The following is a 20287-nucleotide window of genomic DNA, read 5'->3' on the forward strand; positions in this document are numbered from 1 at the left end:
CCCACCCGCCAACTTAGATCATCCAATCAAGCCCTCGCCGCAGTCCAGCGCATCCGAAAATCCACCATGGGTGGCAGGTTTTTCTCCTTCCTGGCTGCCAAGACCTGGAACTCACTCCCCACTCACCTCCGCCTTACCCAAAACCACATCTCCTTCAGAAAAGAACTTAAAACCTGGCTATTCGACAAAAATTGAGCCCCCCTTCCCCAAGCGCCTTGAGACCCTCTGGGTGAGTAGTGCGCTATATAAATCCCTGAACTTGAACTTGAACAAGTACTGTGCACCTTATGCTCCATCAGATCACGCCCTAAGGACAATACTCTAGTATATCCACAGTGCCAAGCTCCTCCATCAACATATTCCATTCCATGGATACAGGTGTCTTATGCAATGCACGTTGTTCCTCCCTTTTCAATTCTGCACCTTCTGCCCTACCCCAACGCATTAGTTCTTCATACCAGTCTTTCAGTGCCGGTGGTCTAGCAGCTTTCCATGATATTACGGTTGGCCAGAATGAGTGCCAAATTATTAAATTTAGTGACCGGACTACCTTTCTTCCCTTTGGGGCCCAGCCCCAGCAAACAGCCTGTCGTTATTTCTCACTGGAGCTATATGTGTTAAAATCTCAAAGACTGTTCCCCTGAAGTTTCTTAGTCGTGTGCAGTTCCATAACATGTGTAACAGGTCCGCCGCCGGCGATTGACATCTCGGGCCAGGCCCGGACTGACCATAGCGGGCACCGGGCAATGCCCCGGTGCGCCGCAAGGGTGGGGACCGGTTTTGAGCCCCTGGGGGCCGATTTTGTTACAGGGCCGTTTGCAAAATCGGCCCTGCAACAAAACAGTCTGAAAAACTGGCCCTAGCAAATTGCTCGGCAGCACCTCCAACCACCCCGAATGGGGAAGGGTGGGGAGGGGGACGGCTGAGCACTTTGCCAGGGCCAGTTTTGGTTCCCCGTCTGGCCGTCTCGGGAACACATCTGACACATCTTGAAACTTAGCCCTCAGCTTACACGGCATTAGGTAGGCTCGATGCAGGAGCATAATTTGTATAAATTAGAATTTCGGGTTTCTCAACACCCTTCTAGGGTTTTCTAACAGCACACCCCCCTCCTTGTCGTGGAGCGCTCAGCCTATATCCCTGTCCCATTTGGCACGAAGAGGTTGGAGAGATACTGCTGCTGCTGTACAAATGCTTTTGTTTTGTACAGCCATTTCGTTAGGTGTCGACTATTACCCATCAAATATTGCATCATGACCAGCGTGTGTGTGGCTGGTTCCACACCCCCAGGGGAAAATTTAGTACGTATGTAGTGAGAAAGACTTGCATGTAAAATAAACAGCGTGTCTGGTGCCCCGTGTTCTTGTATGAACACATCGTGAGGCATCAGGTTCCCCTCTTTTAAGAAATCACCTATTGTGGTTACTCCTACATCTTCCCATGCTCTCATTCTCCTCTTGGTAACCCTGCCCATCTGTGTAGGGATCCCCAATAGAGGTATAGTTGGGGTGTATGGGGTTACTATCTTGGTGTATCTAAGGGAATTTCTGCAGTACAACAACACAATTTTCAAGAGATGTGGCGCTGTTGGTTGAAACCTGCTATTGGGCACCATCAGTGCATGTATTGCACCGTTCTGCCAATCTAAGTGTGACATGTCTATTTCTTGCAGATTCCGCCCCGCCAGCCAGTATGCCAGCCACTGTAACTGACTCGCGTAGCAGTAGGCTTTCAGATCAGGGACCCCCATTCCCCCTAGTTTAGCATCTAATTGCAATTTTGTAATCCCCATACGCCTTCTGCCCTTACCCCATATCAATTCAATCAATAGAGAGGTTAGCAATTTAAACATCTTAGACGGCACTATTATGGGTAAATTGGTGAAAAACTACAATAATCTAGGAAGCACGCCCATTTTGGCAATTGCCACCCTGCCTGCCACTAATATGGGCAGGGTGATCCAGAACTTTATTTGGGACCTAAGTGAAGCGATGGTACGATTTAGGTTGCCATCTAAAAAGTCTGTTGTATCCCTATATATATTGATTCCTAAATATTTGAAAGTGCTGGGTGCGATCTGGAATGACCAGGACCCAAAGTCCAATGAACCAGTGCATGACGCATCCGCAAAAAAATAAGCGTAGGATTTGTTCCTGTTAATAGAGAGCCCGAAAAGTGCTTGGAATGTGGCAAATGCAGAGGGTACAGGTTCATAGTCACTATCTAAGTTCCTGAAATATAATATTAAATCATCCGCATATGCAGATACAATATGTGTAATGGGACCCAATACTATTCCCCTGTGACCCACAGTAGAGCGCAGTTTCTGTAGTAGGGGTTCTAACGTCAGGATAAACAGCAGGGGCGACAGTGGGCAACCCTGTCTCATTCTCCGTGCAACCTTATATTGTTGCGAAATATGTCTTCCTGTTCACGTCCGCGCCGTAGGGTTCGTATACAACAACCTTACCCATTTTATGTATTCGTCTGGTATGTCAAATTTGGACAGAGCATAAAACATATACTCCCAATGCAGGGATTCAAAAGCCTGGCGTAGGTCTAATGAAATACAAACTACTGCATCGGCTCGCTGAAGTGTATGGGTCATTATTTGATGTAGTCTCCTAATGTTAAGAGCTCTGTTCCTGCCTGGGACGAACCTGCACTGATCGCTGTGTATGAATTGTGGTATGTGCTGACAGATCCGAGCAGCCAGTATCTTGATCAGAATGTTATAATCTACATTTAACAATGAGAGGGGCCTATACCCTGCCATGTCCGTGCTATTCCGACCCGTTTTAACAATGAAACCAATGTCGCCTGCAGCATGGTATGGGGAAGGGTGCCAGTGTCTAAGGATGACTGATATAATGAATGTAGGTGGGGCACTAACAGATCAGCGAACGCTGCATTAAATTCGATGGGCAATCCATCCCCGCCAGGTGACTTATTACGAGGTAAGCTATGGATTGCTCTTTTTATTTCCATAGTTTTCACTGGGTGTCCCAGTTCCTCTTTGTGTGCTTGTAGTAGTTGTGGGAGTTGTAGACCGTCAAAAAGTGCATCAAGGAAGGAGGAGCTTCGCGGGCAACCAAGATGGCTGCGTGAGCTCGGAGCTCCGAAGACCCTCCGATCCTCCGCATTGATCCTGCTATCTATCCTGTCCCACGGTGGTGGGAATCAGTTGCGGTGCTGATGCTGATGCGGGGCCTGTTCTCCGATTGAAGATCCGGGCTTCCTGTACTGTGTTACACCGTCGAGAAGTTTGGTGACGACGACGCCATACCAATCTGGCATTTTGAGGGAGACGGTGGCGCTTCTACACGGTGGCAGTCCGAGAGGGGATGAGCTGCCTTGTTCAGTGCCGGTGACCAGACTGCTCTGACTGGAGGCCTGACGTTCCATTGGGACGGTGGAGGTGATTGTTGACTTCGACCGTCTGGTGGTGGCAGTGTTGGCTTGACCCCGCCTTGGGTCGCACGATTCCCGTCACCCATCATGGCGGGCAGAGGAGACCCGGACAAAGGGAAGCCCCCGAGTGTCAGCAGGAAACCTTCCCTCTCGCAGCCCACCATTTCTGAGCGCTTCTCCCTTTCTAAGGGCTCGCCTGGTGCTTCGGGCCGTACCAAGGACTCACACCGAGATGTTTCTCCGGAAGATACTGAACCCACCCTCCGGGACGTGATGGGAGCCATTGCGGGCGTAAAGGCCGAAATGCATAAGCAGCACGAAGTGTTGTCGCACAAGGTTGATACCCTCACGATTGAACTCAACCTAATCAGAGCCGACCTCGGGAAAATGAACGACAGGGTCAAGTCGTTCGACATCATGACGTCGCGCCTGACTACTGACATGTCTGATGTACAGTCGGAGGTTCGGGATCTGAAGGCCGCCAATTCAATGCTTACCCGCCGGCTCGATGATTTTGAAGGACGGGCACGGCGCCAGAACGTCCGCATTATAGGTGTACCGGAGGGTGCGGAGGAGGACGCTGCCGATCTATTCGTTGAGGAACTGGTGGTGAAGCACTTGGCTCCCGGTGGCCTGAGTAAGTTCTTCTCAGTGGAGCGAGCGCATAGACTGCCTGGTGGCCAACCAAAATCGGGAGCGTCTCAGCGCCCCATCATTGCCAGACTTTTTAACTACAGGGACCGAGATGCGATCCTGCAGGCATCAAGGAGTGGCGGTCCGTTGAAATTTCAAAACGCTGATGTGAATTTTTTCCCTGACTTCACTCAGGCGGTACAGAAACGCCGACAAAGTTTCATGGGTGTCAAACGGAGACTGAGGGAGATGGGGTTGAAGTACTCCATGCTTTACCCAGCGAAGCTTCGTATAGAACATGGTGCTCGAGCGGTGTTTTTTGACTTGCCGGAGGCAGCTGGGGACTGGATGGACACTTTGCCTCAACGTCGGACTACCCCTGATGATCTGTCAGAAGAGGCGTCGGGTGGTCCTGGCTCTCAGGAGTGAACTGTGCCTTTTCGGATTTCTTTCGGTGGAGGGCCCTGCGAATGCAAGCAGTCACTGACTTTTGTTTTCTTTTCTTATTTCTCCTGCCTTCTCAACTTTGGAGGGTAACGGGGGGTGATAGGATGTCTCCTTTCTCCTCTGGGGTCTTTTCGTAGGTTAGTTTATCGGGGGCGACAGGCACACTGCTAGTAGGGGGGGCTTTTTAGTCTAATGCAGGGGTGCAGGGTGGGGGGTGGTTGGTTTGTGTGTTTTTCTTTTGCTTTTCCTCTTTCTCTCTTCCTATGGCAAGGCTATTCTTGTTCTGATTACAACGCTGCGGTGGCTGTTTTCTGGGGGTGGTGGTTGGGACGGGGCATCTTTGATGATGGGGGGTAAGACTTTAAATGTGCTAAGTTGGAACGTGAATGGGCTGGGGGATCGCATTAAACGTGGGGTTGTGTTACAAATGTTTAAACGTTGTGTACCCGATGTTATCCTCTTGCAGGAGCCTCATCTCATTGGCAATACTTGTCAGGCTCTTAACAGAAAGGGGTTTAAAATGGTGGCTCATTCCGGGTTCTCTTCGGGGTCCCGAGGGGTTGGAATCATGGTGCGCATGTCTCTCCCCCTGGAGGTGGAGTCCAAAGTGATTGATGATAGGGGCCGATATGTTGCTGTGGTGGGCAGGTGGGAGGGACGCACCCTGGTTTTGGTTTCCGTTTACGTCCCCCCGGGTTTGCAGACGACTACCTTTCAGGATCTCGGAGGCGCCATTTTGGGCCTCCCGGAGGGATTGCTAGTACTGGGTGGGGATTTTAATTCCGTGGTTTCGGGAACCCTTGACCGTTTTCCGTCCAGAGATCTTCGCTGTGCACAATTATGGCTCCCGAATTTCATGAGTACTATGGGCCTTATCGACTGTTGGCGGCTCTTACACCCTGCCCAGCGGCAGTACACTTTTCACTCGGGCGCACACGGTAGCCTTTCCAGAATTGATTACATCTTGACTCCGGCGGTTCAGGCATCGACCGTCTCTGAAGCCCGCCTTAAGGCCAGAGGTATATCGGATCATTCCCCTGTCTGGGTATCCTTTGATTTTGGTATTGCGGCAACGACTAGGGTGGCGCCGGTCAACCCCTGGTACTTCCGCAACCCCAAGACTCGAGACCTCCTAGCTAAAGCCATTGACCTGTACTTCACTGAGAATACGGGTACTGTAACGTCGGCCCTATCCCTCTGGGAGGCCTTTAAGACTGTCCTGAGAGGAGAAGCTTCCTCTCTGATAGCCGAGGTGCGCAGACGAAGGGATGAGGACATGGTGCCGTTGGAGTCTGATATTGCAGGTCTGGACTCCCAGTTGGCGTTAGATCCGACGCCCGAACTGTTGCACGCTCTCTCCCTGAAGCAGTCGGAATATCGAGCCACTGCCACTGACGCTGCCAAGGCGATGGGCAGGGAACAGCAAGGGAGGATTTATGATGCGGGGGACAAGGCGGGCAAGCTCCTTGCCTGGTTGGATAGAATGGAGCTGGCTTCCCGTGTAGTGCCTGAGATTTTGGGCGAGGACGGGGTGGTTGTTACTGACCCCAGTGCTATCGCCTCGGCTTTTGCCGACTACTTCGAGACGGTTTACACCTCAGTCTCCACCTTGACTGAATCGGACTCGGCCTCTTTTCTGGAAAGGGTTGAGCTCCCTTGTCTGTCGGACACCGAGCGTGACGACATGGACCGGGGTATTACGGCAGACGAGGTGGCGCTTGCGATACGGTCCCTGCGCTCCGGCAAGGCTCCCGGTCCCAATGGTCTTCCGGTGGAGCTTTACAAGATTAAAGCAGATACCGTCGCAGTGCCCCTGCGGCGTATGTTCTTGGAAGCCCGGGAAGTTGGTGAACTCCTACTAGATCAGCGCCTGGCAACCATCGTGGTCATTCATAAGGAGGGGAAGCCCAGAGACCTTTGTAGATCATATCGCCCGATCTCTCTGCTGAATGCCGAACCCAAAATCCTGGCTAAGTTGCTGGCTAATCGTCTCGTGGGTGTGATCGCAGACTTGGTCCATCCAGACCAGTCGGGCTTCATTCCCCACCGCAATACCGCCCTTAATCTTCGGAGGCTTCACGCTGTCATGGCGCAGGTGCACAAGCTTTGCAAGCCGACTGTCCTGGCTTCAATGGACGCAACGATGGCGTTTGATTCCCTCGAATGGAACTATCTCTGGGCGGTACTGTCCAAATTTGGGGTTGGCCCCGACTTCATAAGTTGGGTCCGGCTTCTCTATTCCTCCCCGGTGGCCAATGTTACGGTCAATGGCCGGATTTAATTTAATTTAATTTTAATTTCTTATATCGCGCTGGAATCAATCCCTTAAGGGTATCTCCGCGCTTTGCCAGCCAAAAAGTTATCGTATTCATTAAATGCATTAGAGAGAGTGGAATGCTTCCTGGAAAAGGAGTGTTTTCAGGGTCTTTCTAAAGGATAGATGGTTGGTGTTCATCCTTATTTCTATGGGAAGTTTATTCCATAGGGCAGGGTCAACTGATGAGAATGCTCGGTCTCCCTGCCTAACTCTTTTTGTTGCAGGGGGTTTTAGGAGTGCTTGGTTACTTGAACGAAGTGACCGGCTGGGTTGGTACAGTTCAAGAGATTGAGAAAGATATTTAGGACTGTCCCCATATAAGCATTTGTGGACCGTACAGCATATTTTGAAACTGATACGCTGCCGTATAGTGAGCCAGTGTAGCTCTGCCAACAAAGGCTTAGAGGGAGTCCTAGCCGGTGCACCCATGACCAGCATAGCCGCCGTATTCTGGACTACCTGCAAACGACCTACTGCATCAGCGTTTGCTAGCGTCAGCAGGCCGTTGCAGTAGTCCAGGCGGCTAGTAACCAGGGCCTGCACGAGTGTCTTCCTGTAAGTATCAGGAAGTTATGGAAATACTTGTCTTAGGAGGCCAATGGTGTAAAAGCATAGTCCTGCAATATGATTGGTATGCTCCTTAAGGGCCAGTTTTTGGTCAATCTTAACCCCTAGATTTTTAACATGAGGCTTAGATATGGGAACTGGACCCAAGTCCAGCGGCCACCATTCAGGAGACCAGAGGAGGCTCGCCCTGCCGAAGAGCATAACCTCTGTTTTTGCAACGATACATTGGAGGCAATTTGCGGCCATCCAATGTGACACTGCCCTCATACCCTCAGCAAAATTATCCTTGACAGTAGGGCCAAGGGAGCTGAAAGGGTAGAGGAGCTGGGTGTCATCAGCGTAGGAAACCGGTATGAACCCATACTTCCGCACAATCTCAGCAAGGGGGGTCACATATACATTGAACAATGTAGGGCTGAGACATGAGCCTTGTGGCACCCCCTTTGTGAGCGCCTTCGAGGTGGAACGATAAGGGCCCAGGCTGACAGATTGCGATCTCCCGGAAAGGAAACTCTCCAGCCAAGATAGTGCTGAGCCTCCGATCCCAACTCCCTGCAAGCGGCTGAGAAGGATGTTATGGGACACGGTATCAAAGGCCGCGGACAGGTCCAACAACACTAATATCATGGAACCTCCTCTGTCCTGTGACATTTTGATCTTATCAGTCACAGAGAGGAGGGCCGATTCAGTGCTGTGGTTGGGCCTGAACCCAGATTGTGATTGGTCCAGGCCCCCTGTCGCCTCGATAAATTTGGAAAGAGTGGTATTAGCGTGTTTCTCCGCCAGTTTGCTAATGAAAGGGAGAAGGGAAATAGGGCGAAGGTTGGAGAGTTCTGACCAGGGAAGGGTGGTGTTTTTCCGTATGGGGTTCACTACCGCTTCTTTCCAGGGTTGTGGAAGTTGTCCCTCGGCAAAGGAAAGATTTATAAGCTTCTGAATAGTGGGACCTAATGATTCCACCAAAGGGGAAATAATTTTTGCAGGGATCAGGTCAGTGGGGGAACCAGTTTTCATATTACCAATAAGGGAGGTCAGGTCTTTTAAGGTAACTTCTGGGATTGCATAGAGCATTTTATCAGGGGTCGTTGGGGGGAAAGTCTCAGGGACCATAGTCTCTAAAGGACCTGTGACTTTTGTAATTTTCTTATATATCCCCTCAATTTTTTCTTCGAAGAACTGGGAGATGTTATTGCAGAGCTCTTGAGTAAAAACATCCGGGCTCTCACATATTACAGGGTTGGTAAAGGTCTGTATGACTTTAAATAGCTCTCGGTGGAAATACCTGTCTCTGTTATTTGGGAGGTAAGACTGACTTTCCTTGCTCTTTTTATATTTTTATAGTAGGTGGTCATAGCTGTTAAATAACGATCTTTGTCTTCTCCCTTATGTGATCGTCTCCATAGTTTCTCCAATTTCCTGCACCCCTGTTTTTCTGTTTTAAGGGCCTCAGTGTACCATACTTCCCTTTTAGCTATGGTAGGTTGCTTGACTGTTTTCTGGGGAGCCAGAGTATTAATGGCTTCCATCAGTGAGGAGTCAAATTTAGAGAGAGTTATCTCAATGTCATCCGAACTTGTACGGACTGGCTGTTTCCAGATGTCTGCTTCCTTCGCCTTGCGCAGGGGTACTAGACAGGGTTGTCCGCTATCTCCGCTCCTTTTTGCCCTGGCGCTTGAGCCACTTGCTGCCTGGATCCGCACTCACCCTGACATCAGTGGGATCAAGTGGTCGCCGGGATTTGAGGATCTAGTCTCGCTGTACGCGGACGATATTCTGCTTTACCTTACCTCCCCCTGTCGGTCTTTGATTGTGATGTTTGATGTGTTGTGTACTTTTGGTGGGTACTCGGGCCTGGTTATCAACTGGTCCAAGTCCTACCTCTATGTGCTTAGCGGAGACACTCCACGTCTTCCTAGGGGCTGTGCGATACAGGTCTCGCAGCAGGGATTCAAGTACCTGGGTATCTACATATCAACGGATGCCCGGGCACGCTACGCTAACAACTTGCTTCCCCCTCTTGCGCGCCTTAGGCTCGATGTGGAGGGTTGGAAAAGATTGCCGCTGTCCCTGTTGGGCCGAGCGGCATTATTCAAGATGATGTCCCTGCCGAGATTCTTATACGTGCTTCAGAACACACAGGACCCAGTCCCTTCCAAGTACTTCAGGGAGCGTACCCTTTTGTGGGAAGGTAGGCCGCGTATAGCCGTAGTTAAGCTGACTATTCCGTTGGACGACGGCGGTATTGCCTTGCCTGATGTCCGCCGGTACTACTGGGCCTCCCAATTGGCTGCTCTTAATCATGGCTTTTATGGACCGGCGGCAAGCCCGGGGTACGCCATGGATCGCTGGCTCATGAATGACGGGATGTACTACAGAGCGTTGTACTCTAGATCTCTGGACGGAAAATTGACTGGTCCCACCAGGACCGCTGTACATACATGGAGGGCCATTACGAAGGCACTGGGGTGGAAGGGTAGGCTCACTATGGCCACTCCCCTTTATGATTCCGACTTGCTGGGTAGGTTGTGGCGCTCAAAAGGGTTTGACCGCTGGGATCTCATCGGCATTTCCAAGGTGGCTGATGTGATGGCCAGAGCGGACATTAAATCTTTTGAGGCTCTACGGGCTGAATTCCAACTGGGTGCCACGGAATATTTTAGATATGCACAGTTGAGACATGCCCTTACGTCTACCCTGCCTGTTGGTGAGAAGGTCCCCGAGTCGTCCCCGCTGGAGGATAGGGTGCTGGACGGCCACATACCGGACAGCGCCATTTCCCTGACTTATAAAAAGCTAATAAACGTTCGGACGGACCTGTTGTTGAAAGTGCGTGATCAGTGGGTGAGTGATGGGATTAAGTTGGATGATGAGGATTGGCAGTGTGCGGTATCCTCCCCCAAGGAAGTCGCAATTTCAGCCAGGCTGCGCTTAGTTCAGCTGAAAATACTCCACAGGGTTTACGTCACTGGCCCCAGGTTGATTCATATGGGGCTTTCCCAGGATGGCCTTTGTAGGCGAGGATGTGGTGCGCTGGCCACCTTTATGCATACCATTTGGGAATGCCAGGCCATTGCCTCCTATTGGGAACGGGTGCATGCGGTTATGCGTGACGTGACTGGTGTTGATTTGTCTGCGGAGGCTCGACGCTGCTTGTTGAACGTGTGGGGTCCGACTGACTACAATAATGTACAAACCCGCTGGGCCACGCTAGGGAACATGGTGGCCAAGAGAGATATTGCTCAGAAGTGGGGCGCCCTGACCCCCCCCTCCGTGGGTCTCTGGAAAACTAATATGGACTGGTGCATGCTCCGTGAGAAAACTGTTTACCTAGCTCGGGGCAAGCCCAAGATGTGGGGGATGGTCTGGGGGGCATGGAATGCATACAGAGGCGATATTTGTGTACCCCCTGACGTAGGTCCGCTGGAGGTCCGTCTCTCACCCTAGCCATTCCCTCCGCCCTAGTTTCACGTAAACTAATCCTGTTTCTTCTTCCCCTCACAATTGTATGCTCTTTTTGATATGTTTAGTTCAAAGTGCTGGAAGTTCCCACTCGTCCCCTGGATTTGTGATTTACCGCTCCTCTTTTCTGCCTTGCCACCTTTTTCTTCCCCCCCCCCCCCTTAATTCCTTCTTCTTGTTCCTTTTAGGTTTCTACGTTGTTCCTTAGGTTTATATTTATATTATAAAATTAAACCTGATTGCTCCTTGAATTGTTTTGTGCACACCTTTTCTCCGCTTTTATAATGCTGCCTAGCCTCCGGGATGTAAGGCTGAATAGCTGTGTGCTTTGAATCACCAATAAAGGTTTTCCAAAAAAAAAAAAAAGTGCATCAAGGTCTGTTACCACGATGGCATCCGGCTTTGTATACAAATTTTCATAATATTCCCTAAAGGACTCCTTTAAGTCTAGTTGCATACATACAAGAACACCTGTTGCATTTCCGACTTCTAAAATGGGAACAACCGGTGGAGCATCTTGAATGATTCTAGCCAGTAGCGGTCCCGCCCTGTCTGCCACCGTATGTTGTTTCTGTGCGTAGAGCCTGTAGTCTAAAAGCCTTAGGTCTTTCAATAGTTCTGCATGTTGTATGTGTGCTTCTTGCAGCTGTACCTGATGCGCCTTGTCTATTGTAGCCATCTGTTCGAATCACCCCAAGGTATTTTCTACGTCAGTAAGCTGAGAGATAAGGTTATGTCTCACTCCTGCCCTTGTACTGATCGCTACTCCCCTCATTACAGTCTTGAATGCATCCCACTATATCTGTCTTGAGGAAGCTGTATTCACATTTTCTGTGAAGTAATTATCTATGGCTGTGGATAGTGTTCTAAAGACTGAGTCTTCCAGTAGTGTCAGGTCTGCTATCTCTGTGTCAATTTTGCTGGTCGCAAACCAAGAATGAAAGGCAAAATAGTGACCTGTGATGTAAATGGGATAGAGACAGAAGGGAATACCCATCTGGTGCCTGGATTTCAAAATGTGAAACCAGATAACCGGGAATCCAAACTGGATGCCTGCTTGCCAAATTGTGTGATCCTAAACAAACATTTTATTTTACAGAATGTACTTTTTCTTTATTATCACATATGAACATACTTTTAAATACATGAGTTCAGAATATGGGCTATTCAAGAAAATCTTATATTTAATTTAATAGACTGTAAAGTTGTTCCATCTATAATAAGAATCGAGGCCCGGTTTGAGGTTTACATGACTACTGACTTGCCTTTTAGTTCACCAATGATGTTGATGGTTCAGTCATGAATATTTCTAAAAATTATCTATTTTAATAAATATCTGTCTATGCAGTGATATCATCTGATGTATTTATGTGAAAAACTTAAGCATTTTAAAGAAATACACTTTTTTGAATTTTGAAAAGGCTGTACAATATTTTTACATTATGCTTGATGCACAAACGTTGTTGTGGCTCGGCTTGTACACGGACTCTAAGAGTCAGACCTGTGGCTCGGCTCTGACTCGGCTCCCCCTCCTAATTTGCTTGTGTGCCCTATTCTATTTGCATCTCGGGCTTAGTACATGGGCCATCAGTCTTTAGATAAAATGATTGTAAAAGATAAGGACTAGAAACATGGTGACCCACCCACATGATTTGGTGACTGCTATCAAGGCTTCATGTAGCAGAGATGAAGAAGAGTATGTCTTGTGAAAATTCTTTTGAAATAAATGATCCCAGTGCACAGACTCCAGGACATTATGTTGTACATGACTGTAGTTACGAGTTCACGAGGAGAATGACCATGATCAGTGGGGATGGGCAGGGGTGTTTGGGGTGTGACATCCCTCAAATGCATCCTTGCTTTGGTAGTTGGGCATATGGGCCCTGAATTGGGTCTGCTATGTTTATGTTGGTTTTTCTCATCACTCTCATTTCACTCATTTATCAATATGTTTTAATTTGTTCATTATTTGGATCAGGATCCTAAAAATATATAGTCACTGCTTTACCAAAAAAGATATATAGTGACTGCTTTGCCAAAAAAGATGAAATCTGCACCCATGGAATTACTTCTTGAATGGGTGCAAATTTACTACTTTTTGGAATTCACAAACATTGGCAGCAGTAGGCTTGGAAAGCTGCACCAGTCTCAAGTTTCCAGGCATGCTCAGTGGCCTAACTAGGCCTTTTGCCGCCCCGCGGAGGGTGTAAGAGTGGGGAGAGGGAGTGCTGGTGAACGATTCCAGCCTTTGCTGTCCCGCGCAGCCGCAGGTAAGAGCAGGGGGAGGCCACCGCCTCCAAAACTTGTGCCGCCCGGAGTGGACCGCCAACCCATCTTGCTACGCCTGGTAATCGCTCATATTAGCTTTCCCACCAATTTTTTTTCGCCCAGTGCCACTCTAGATAGAGGTTCACCTAAAGCAAATCAGTACATACCCTGTTCCTGATAGCAGCAGTCCTTTCCAAATCTTTGTCATCTCAACCCTGCACACGGCATCCTAGTGCTTTTGCAGTTGAGAAATTTGAGAGCCACTTCCCAGAATCTCACTGACTAAGCTCCTCCCCTGGACAGATGTAAATCTGAGCTCTGCCTTTGTATGAGTGACTGCAGCTGTGGCATCTCTGTTGCAAGGGCCGGAAAAGTATTCACAAGAGGCCAGCTGGAGATTTTTTATCTTCTTCCAAAAGAGGGTTGTCTTTGGCTAATCACTTTGTATACTTAGGACTTCTGGGGTGACACCCACTGACCGGTTTCGTGGCAGCACACATACGCTGGGGCTTCATGCCTGGAGGTGCCTTTAAACACCTTCCCATCCTCCTTACTGTGCTGTTCAAAGTGAGATACAGCACTTTGGGTAAAACACAAAGGGGCCTATTTCAAGCCTCCTGTGATGCCTTTAAGTCACATTTTCCCATGTTAAAAGTGACGCACCAGCGGCGCATGGGGCTTGTGTATTAGCCCCAACATTTTTCTTTTTGTGCGTTTAACAAATTCAGGCTCAAATTCTTAACACTTAATATAAAATGTTCTAGTACTGTAGATTGAGATTGTTGGAACAAGTACTCACCCTTGTGAGGCAACCAAGGACATCCAGACTTTGTCTGGCTTGAAATTCTGGGCTAAGTTCAGGCTAGCCAGATACAAGGCTATACATCGTTTACGATAGAATAATTAATGTAATCCAAGAAAAAAGGCATACGAAGCGAGAATGAATAGTTTTCAATATTTGCAAGTGCACTCAGTATTTGCAACTAGAATAGAAATGGTACATTTGCAAGAAAATAAAATCGAGGCTAACGCAATATGGAAACTCACCACCAGAACGTATATGACTAACATTCCTCAAGTCTAGGGCTCATGATGTAATTAATATCTATAGTACGGGGTACCTAATCAGAGTTCAGAGTTGGAGCATAATCGTAGGGACAAGCAGCCTCACTAGTATTTTAAAATATTTCACGTGTATCTGTCTCCATCGTGTCTCAGAACTTCCTTGTGTCAGAAAGAAGCAGAATGTTAATTAATTAATTCCAGATTTGTAAAGTGCCACCTTTCACCCCTAAGGGGTACCACTGGGGGCTGTCGGGGAGATTAAGTGAGCTATTTCCCAGAGTCACATGATGCTGAACTGAGCTACGGCCGGAACAGGGGATCGAACCACGAGCCCCGCACTCTGAAATCAGCCGCTCTGGCTGCGGCGCCACACCTCTCCCACCAATGTTTAACCCATAAGACTGCTAGCTGCAACCAGCTACAGGCATTTTGGGAGAAGTTGGGTAAATAGATCAATATTGTCATACATAACTTACATCCCACTTAACCCCTTCACTGCGGCGGCTATTCCGCCGCAGTGCTAAGGGGGCGGGGGGCCGTGCGGCGCGCCCATGCTGGTGACGGAACCGCTCCGTCACCAGCCGCGGTCGCGCTGTGCTCATGACGGAGCGGTTCCGTCACGGCCCCGCTGGCTCAATGGAACGCTCAGCGCAGGCACGGAAACCACGCAGCGCAGGCGTGCCGAGCGGGCCGTGACGGAACCGATCCGTCATCAGCACAGCGCGACCGCGGCTGATGACGGAGTGGTTCCATCACCAGCAGGGGAGGGGTTAAAGTATTGATCTGCTCAGGGATAAGTGCAGATTATTCTTAGCTACATTGTGTGGCAGAAAAGGCTGTATGTAATATGAAAATAATAGCTTGCACCAGGTAATGAAAAATTGTGCTTCTAACAGCTACTATAAGTAAAGCGAGCTTTTGCAAAGCCAATACATCGACTGTTGGCTGCCAGCTTTTTGGCTTTGTGAATGCTTATTTTGTTTAGTGATGGTATTCGCAAAACTTTTATTGTTGGGAAAGTTGCCAGGCCCCAGCCAAACATAACAAAGTTAGCTAAAAGTGACAATATATTTTGGTATAAAAACACACAGACATTGCCATAGTAGTCCTTGTCACTGAAAGGAACTTTTTTTTCTGTTGATGTGCTCCATATAAAGGGAAGAATACCACCATTCACAGCGAAGTTAGTCAGTAGCTCAAGTGGGCTGACCCACTGCCGATAATGTATTCTGTAGTGGGCGAAATAAAAATGTGAATGATACAATAACATACCCATTGATGAAGAGGGCTGGTTAATAGCCCCTCTAAGTAAGAATATCATACATATAATTTTAGTAAAACACAAAGGTTTTGGCTCACGACAGACCTAAAATCGGAGTGACAATTTATTGTAGATGTTATTTAAGAGCAGACTTTGAGAATTAATGAGCATCAAAGCCAGACAATGAAAATTGCTTGGAATGGATAATGTGTAGGATTCCAACAAAATACAGAATTATATTGTCATTGACCTATGAAAACATGACAAGATTATTCTTCTTGGATCATTATTGTTGTAATTATTATTACTTTGAGACTCTAAGAAATTATTATTATGAAATTGGTCTCCACTGTGATAGGAACATACAGGGTATTATGTCACAAGACAGATGGATACATAAAACACTGTAAGAGGTCACTGATTTGAGATAGGCTACTTGAGGGGCAAATATAAAAATAAAATGTAAAATATAATACCATGAATAAAAAGACACAAAGAGCTGCCATTGGGGCCCGTGTTTCTCGATAAAACTAGTGAATAGCGCCACTCATTTTTACACAAGCGCACTTGCTCCCAGCCTTGGGGTCCTGTTGAAGAGATTGTAGATTTTTCTAGTCTGTAGTCAAACAACTCTTAAAACCATCCAGGGAGGAAACGTTCACTGAATCTTGATCCCATGGAGAAAACAATGGTGGCCTTTGAAAGCGAATTTTACTATGTTGATGCAAGAGTTACTGGGGCTCAGAAGTTGATCATACTTGGGGAAGGGTAAATTGAGAAATCAGAACGAGTGGTACAACAGCTGACGGAAGGCACTTCCAAGCTTCTGAATTCCAGGACTGCGCATTGACTTCTGTCACTCAACAGGAAGCAAAGATTAAATGTTTGGAAAATTTGCACGGCGAAGACTGAGTTTGCAGCAGTAAACCACTAATGTCACTGCTGAGCCTCTGTAGGGTTACCTCCAACGTGAAAAGGATGATTCTGCTCTATAAGGGCTCTAAGGATGGTGATGTATGGGCACCGTTCTGGCATTTGTCAGAGAGGAGAGTATGGGAGAGACTATCTTCAAAGTAGCTGACTCCAAGACGAGTTGTCCTTCCAAGGACATAAGATCCTACATTTTCATGATCTGGGATATGGTAACTGTTAGAAATGGGTGTCTCTAGTTGGCAATGGTTTGCACCTTAGTCCAAATAGGGAACATTGCTTCTAGTCAGGGTAAGGGAGTTATGCCCTTAGACAACCCATGCTCACCCCCTTAGTAGCTTGGCATGAGCAGGCAGGCTTATCTCAGAGGCACTGTTTAAAGCATTTGTGCACACATACAGTAATACAGTGGAAACACTACAAATTGACACCACAACAGTTGGGGGGCGCTAGGTGGCGCACTTACAAGATGGCCGCATGTAGGTGAAGCTCCTGCCGCCCGGCGACTTTTATCCTATAAATATCCTAGCAAATAGTATCATCTGTGGTATCTGACACCACCGACTGGATGACCTGACCTTCCTGCTGCACCACTGCGAGAATCGACCGCCATACACCCCCAAAAAGAGTTGGTGACGTGGGCCCCGAAGACGACGACTGAGCTGCAGGAGGGCGGGCATCGGCCACAGTGATTACCCCAGCCCGTGGCTGCACACGAGGTGCCTAGGCTGCGCGGACCGCACTGTCTAGACGAAGTGGTGGAGAGGACCCCCCGGCCCCCTGAGTAGCGATCGGGGTCGACGAGGGCTGCGGACGGAGGTACCAACTGTGAGAAGTTGGCCTGGTATATAATGCTCACTAATTCTAGTGATCACTTTGTACCATGCCAAGCAACCCTTATGATGATTGGTTGTAAGTCAACCTTATAGACCAGTTATCCTAGTGGTAACGTGGACAAAGCAGTCTTAGGCTAAACTCTGAAAGGCATGTGAAGCCAGCTGTATTACCATACACAACCCCCTTGAATACCAAATGAAAGGACACCACACAGATATATATTGAAAATATATATTGATTTATTAACTAAAAGTATCCCCTGGACTCTTTATGAGCACAGAAGCACAAGCGTTAAACACAAGACAGTTTAAAATACACAAAAGTTGCACAATATGGATGAGCCCTAGGGGCCACCTAAACCATATACTAAGAAAGTGGTATAAGAGATACCAATCGGAAAGGAAAAAGGCCTAGGGCCTTGGGAATCGCTGGAGCTATTCGAGACTAGCAGTGACTAAGTCGGGAAAGGCCCGCGGGACTCGGGTGCAGTATTTAAAGTGCACGCACTCACCAATGCAAAGTCTGTGGTGCGTAAAAAGTACAAAGTTAGTTAGTTCGGAACCTTCCGAGTGACCTAGAAAGCTGAAACTTGAGACACAGGCCCTAGAGGTGTGTACCAGTGTAGGAACACCGGCGGAGCTGAGTTACCTCACCCACAGGAAGCGGGTGCATAGGGTCGAAGTAGTGTCGGGTTTCGTCACGCCGGTCGATGGTGCTTGGAGCTGAAGATGCTGCAGGCGGCCTCGATCTGAAGAGTTCCGGTGGATCCAAGGGTAGATCTGAAGATGTGAAGACCTGGAAGCAGAGGGGACAATGTTCAAAGTCACTAGCCAGTGACTACCGTGGAACCAGATTGGAACCAGGCGATGTCGGGTGCAAACAGGCGTTAATGTGTAGCTTCTCTCTGCAGCCACGTGGAAACCGGGGGTCAAGGACGTCCAGGAGTCGGTCACGAGCTGTCCCACGCAGGCTTCTCGCTGTTGGCGGTGTCGGCAACTTGATTGTAGCAAACAGGCCTTAGCTAATGCAAGCCACACAGGAATCAAGAAAGGCTTGTTACTCGGACCAGCAAGGTCAGAGCAGGGGCTCCTTTTTACAGGAGCGAGGGCAAGTCTGGAGCAACCAGACCCGCAGTGTAGTTCGACGGTTTTGTCGCCAAGATGGCCGCTGACCACATGGCTAGTGGCCGGGATGGCGCGTCGAGTGGCACAATGCAAAAGGGCCCCACGCAGATAGTGGAGATGCTGGAGGGCTCTTCTTCGGTGCAAGGGCTGCTCGGTGGTGGGGGTTCTCAGTCCCCAAAGCACAACGTTGAGGATGCCTCGGGTGCTGCGCAGTCAGCTTTTCGAGTGTCTTCCAAGAGGTCCGGTCCCACGTCACTCGGTGCCTCCACGGGTCCCTTCTTTGCAAGGACTGCGGATCGGGCGGTGAGAGGTCTGGGAGTCTGGGTCTTGTCAGGCTCTGGGCTCGGGCTCCGGCGGGAGGCGGCGGCAAAGCAGACGTCGAGTTGCTGGTTGGTGCCTGTGTTCACAGGGTGGCCACTCCTAGGCCACAAGGGAGATTCTCTTCAGTCTTCTGTGCAGCAGAATGTCGAAGTCCAGTCTTCTTCTTCGTGTAAAGTTGATTCAGGATGATCTGCTGTGCAATGGCACTGCTCCCACTCTTATTCCCAATCTGAGGGGTGGATCACCTACTAGGTCCCTCCTTTGGGAGGAACCAGGAAGTGGGGCGGTTACACACCCCCTTTCCTTTGTCCAGCTCCTCGCCAGGCCTGGGTCTGGAAAGTCCCAGGACCGGTTTGGACTGGCTTATGCACGGGGACACCTTGTGTGCCCCGGGCATGTCTGATTCTATTCAGCCCTGTCCTACCCAATACACAAAACCCTGTCTGGGGTGGTGCTCGCACCTCCCAAGGCAGGAAACCCTTTGTCCAAGCCTCCCTCGCTGGAAGGACTCCCAGCAGCAGGAGGTCAGACTCGTGTCTGTGGTGGCAGCATCCATTTTGTGATGCTGAGGCTCTGGTTAACTTTAACCAGGGTTAAGGCTACACACATGTTGTGTCCCTCTAGAAGGGTGGAATGCTATCCCCGTCGACAGAACTGTCGAGGGGATAGTATTCCAATTCGTATGACACCTTACTCGACATGTTTTGATAAAGCCAAACCAAAGATAGCATATAACCGCGAGGATTATAATGCACTTAAGAGTATATGGTATGGCAATATCCCGGAACAGCTTAGGGAGTGGTTCCCGACAGCTGCAGACAGGCTCAGCTCATGCTAGAGCACCATCTCACATATTTCCACGCACTCTGCCTCCAGGATTGAAGAGGCCTTCCATAGGAGTGGCTGATAGGAACATATGTGTCCAGTTTAGGGTTAGATATAGGGATACTATATCTAAGTAAGAGGTGATTACACCAACTTACCCCAGCTGAGTGATCAGCCAGTTGTGTCAAATATGGAGGCCAGGCCAGGGGTGGCACAATACATGCTGCAGCCCCTGGTAGGCCTTGGCTACACCTATGCCCTGGGTACCTATGGTACACTGTTACAGGGGCCTATAAGGTGAACCAATTCCAATTGTGTTATGCACCTAAGGTACATGGAGTCCATTTTAAGGAGAGAGCAATCAGCCTGGGGCCCTGAATAGTAGGATCCCAGGCCAACTAAGTCAAAAACCAGCTAAACACCAGGCAAAAGGTTTGGGGGTAACCATTGTCAGATATCCACCTTCCTACATAACCCCCCCCCCCCCAAACGAAAGGAGATAAGGCTATCCTTGTCCAGGTAAGCCTATATTGCCTAAGTGGCCATATAAGGAAGTACCAGCTCTGGCTTGGTTACCCCCGGTCTCATGGTCCACTAAGCAATCCCTCACCCTAAGGGTATCTGAGGGTCTCCACCATAGGGAATCTCTACCTGTGGTGTGTCTTTGCAAAGTTAAAGGCTGGTTTTGAGATGGAGTACTGAAGTGAGTTTCCTCTGTAGGACTCAGCTTCCTCCAATCACTCTCCACCATGTGTGCCTTTCTTTCTTTGACTTAGTTGCACTGTGCTCTCAGGGTCAACCTCTGGCTACCTAAAGCTGGAG

This window comes from Lissotriton vulgaris, chromosome 9, assembly GCF_964263255.1.
Source record: "Lissotriton vulgaris chromosome 9, aLisVul1.2, whole genome shotgun sequence".
Classification (NCBI taxonomy): Eukaryota; Metazoa; Chordata; class Amphibia; order Caudata; family Salamandridae; genus Lissotriton; species Lissotriton vulgaris.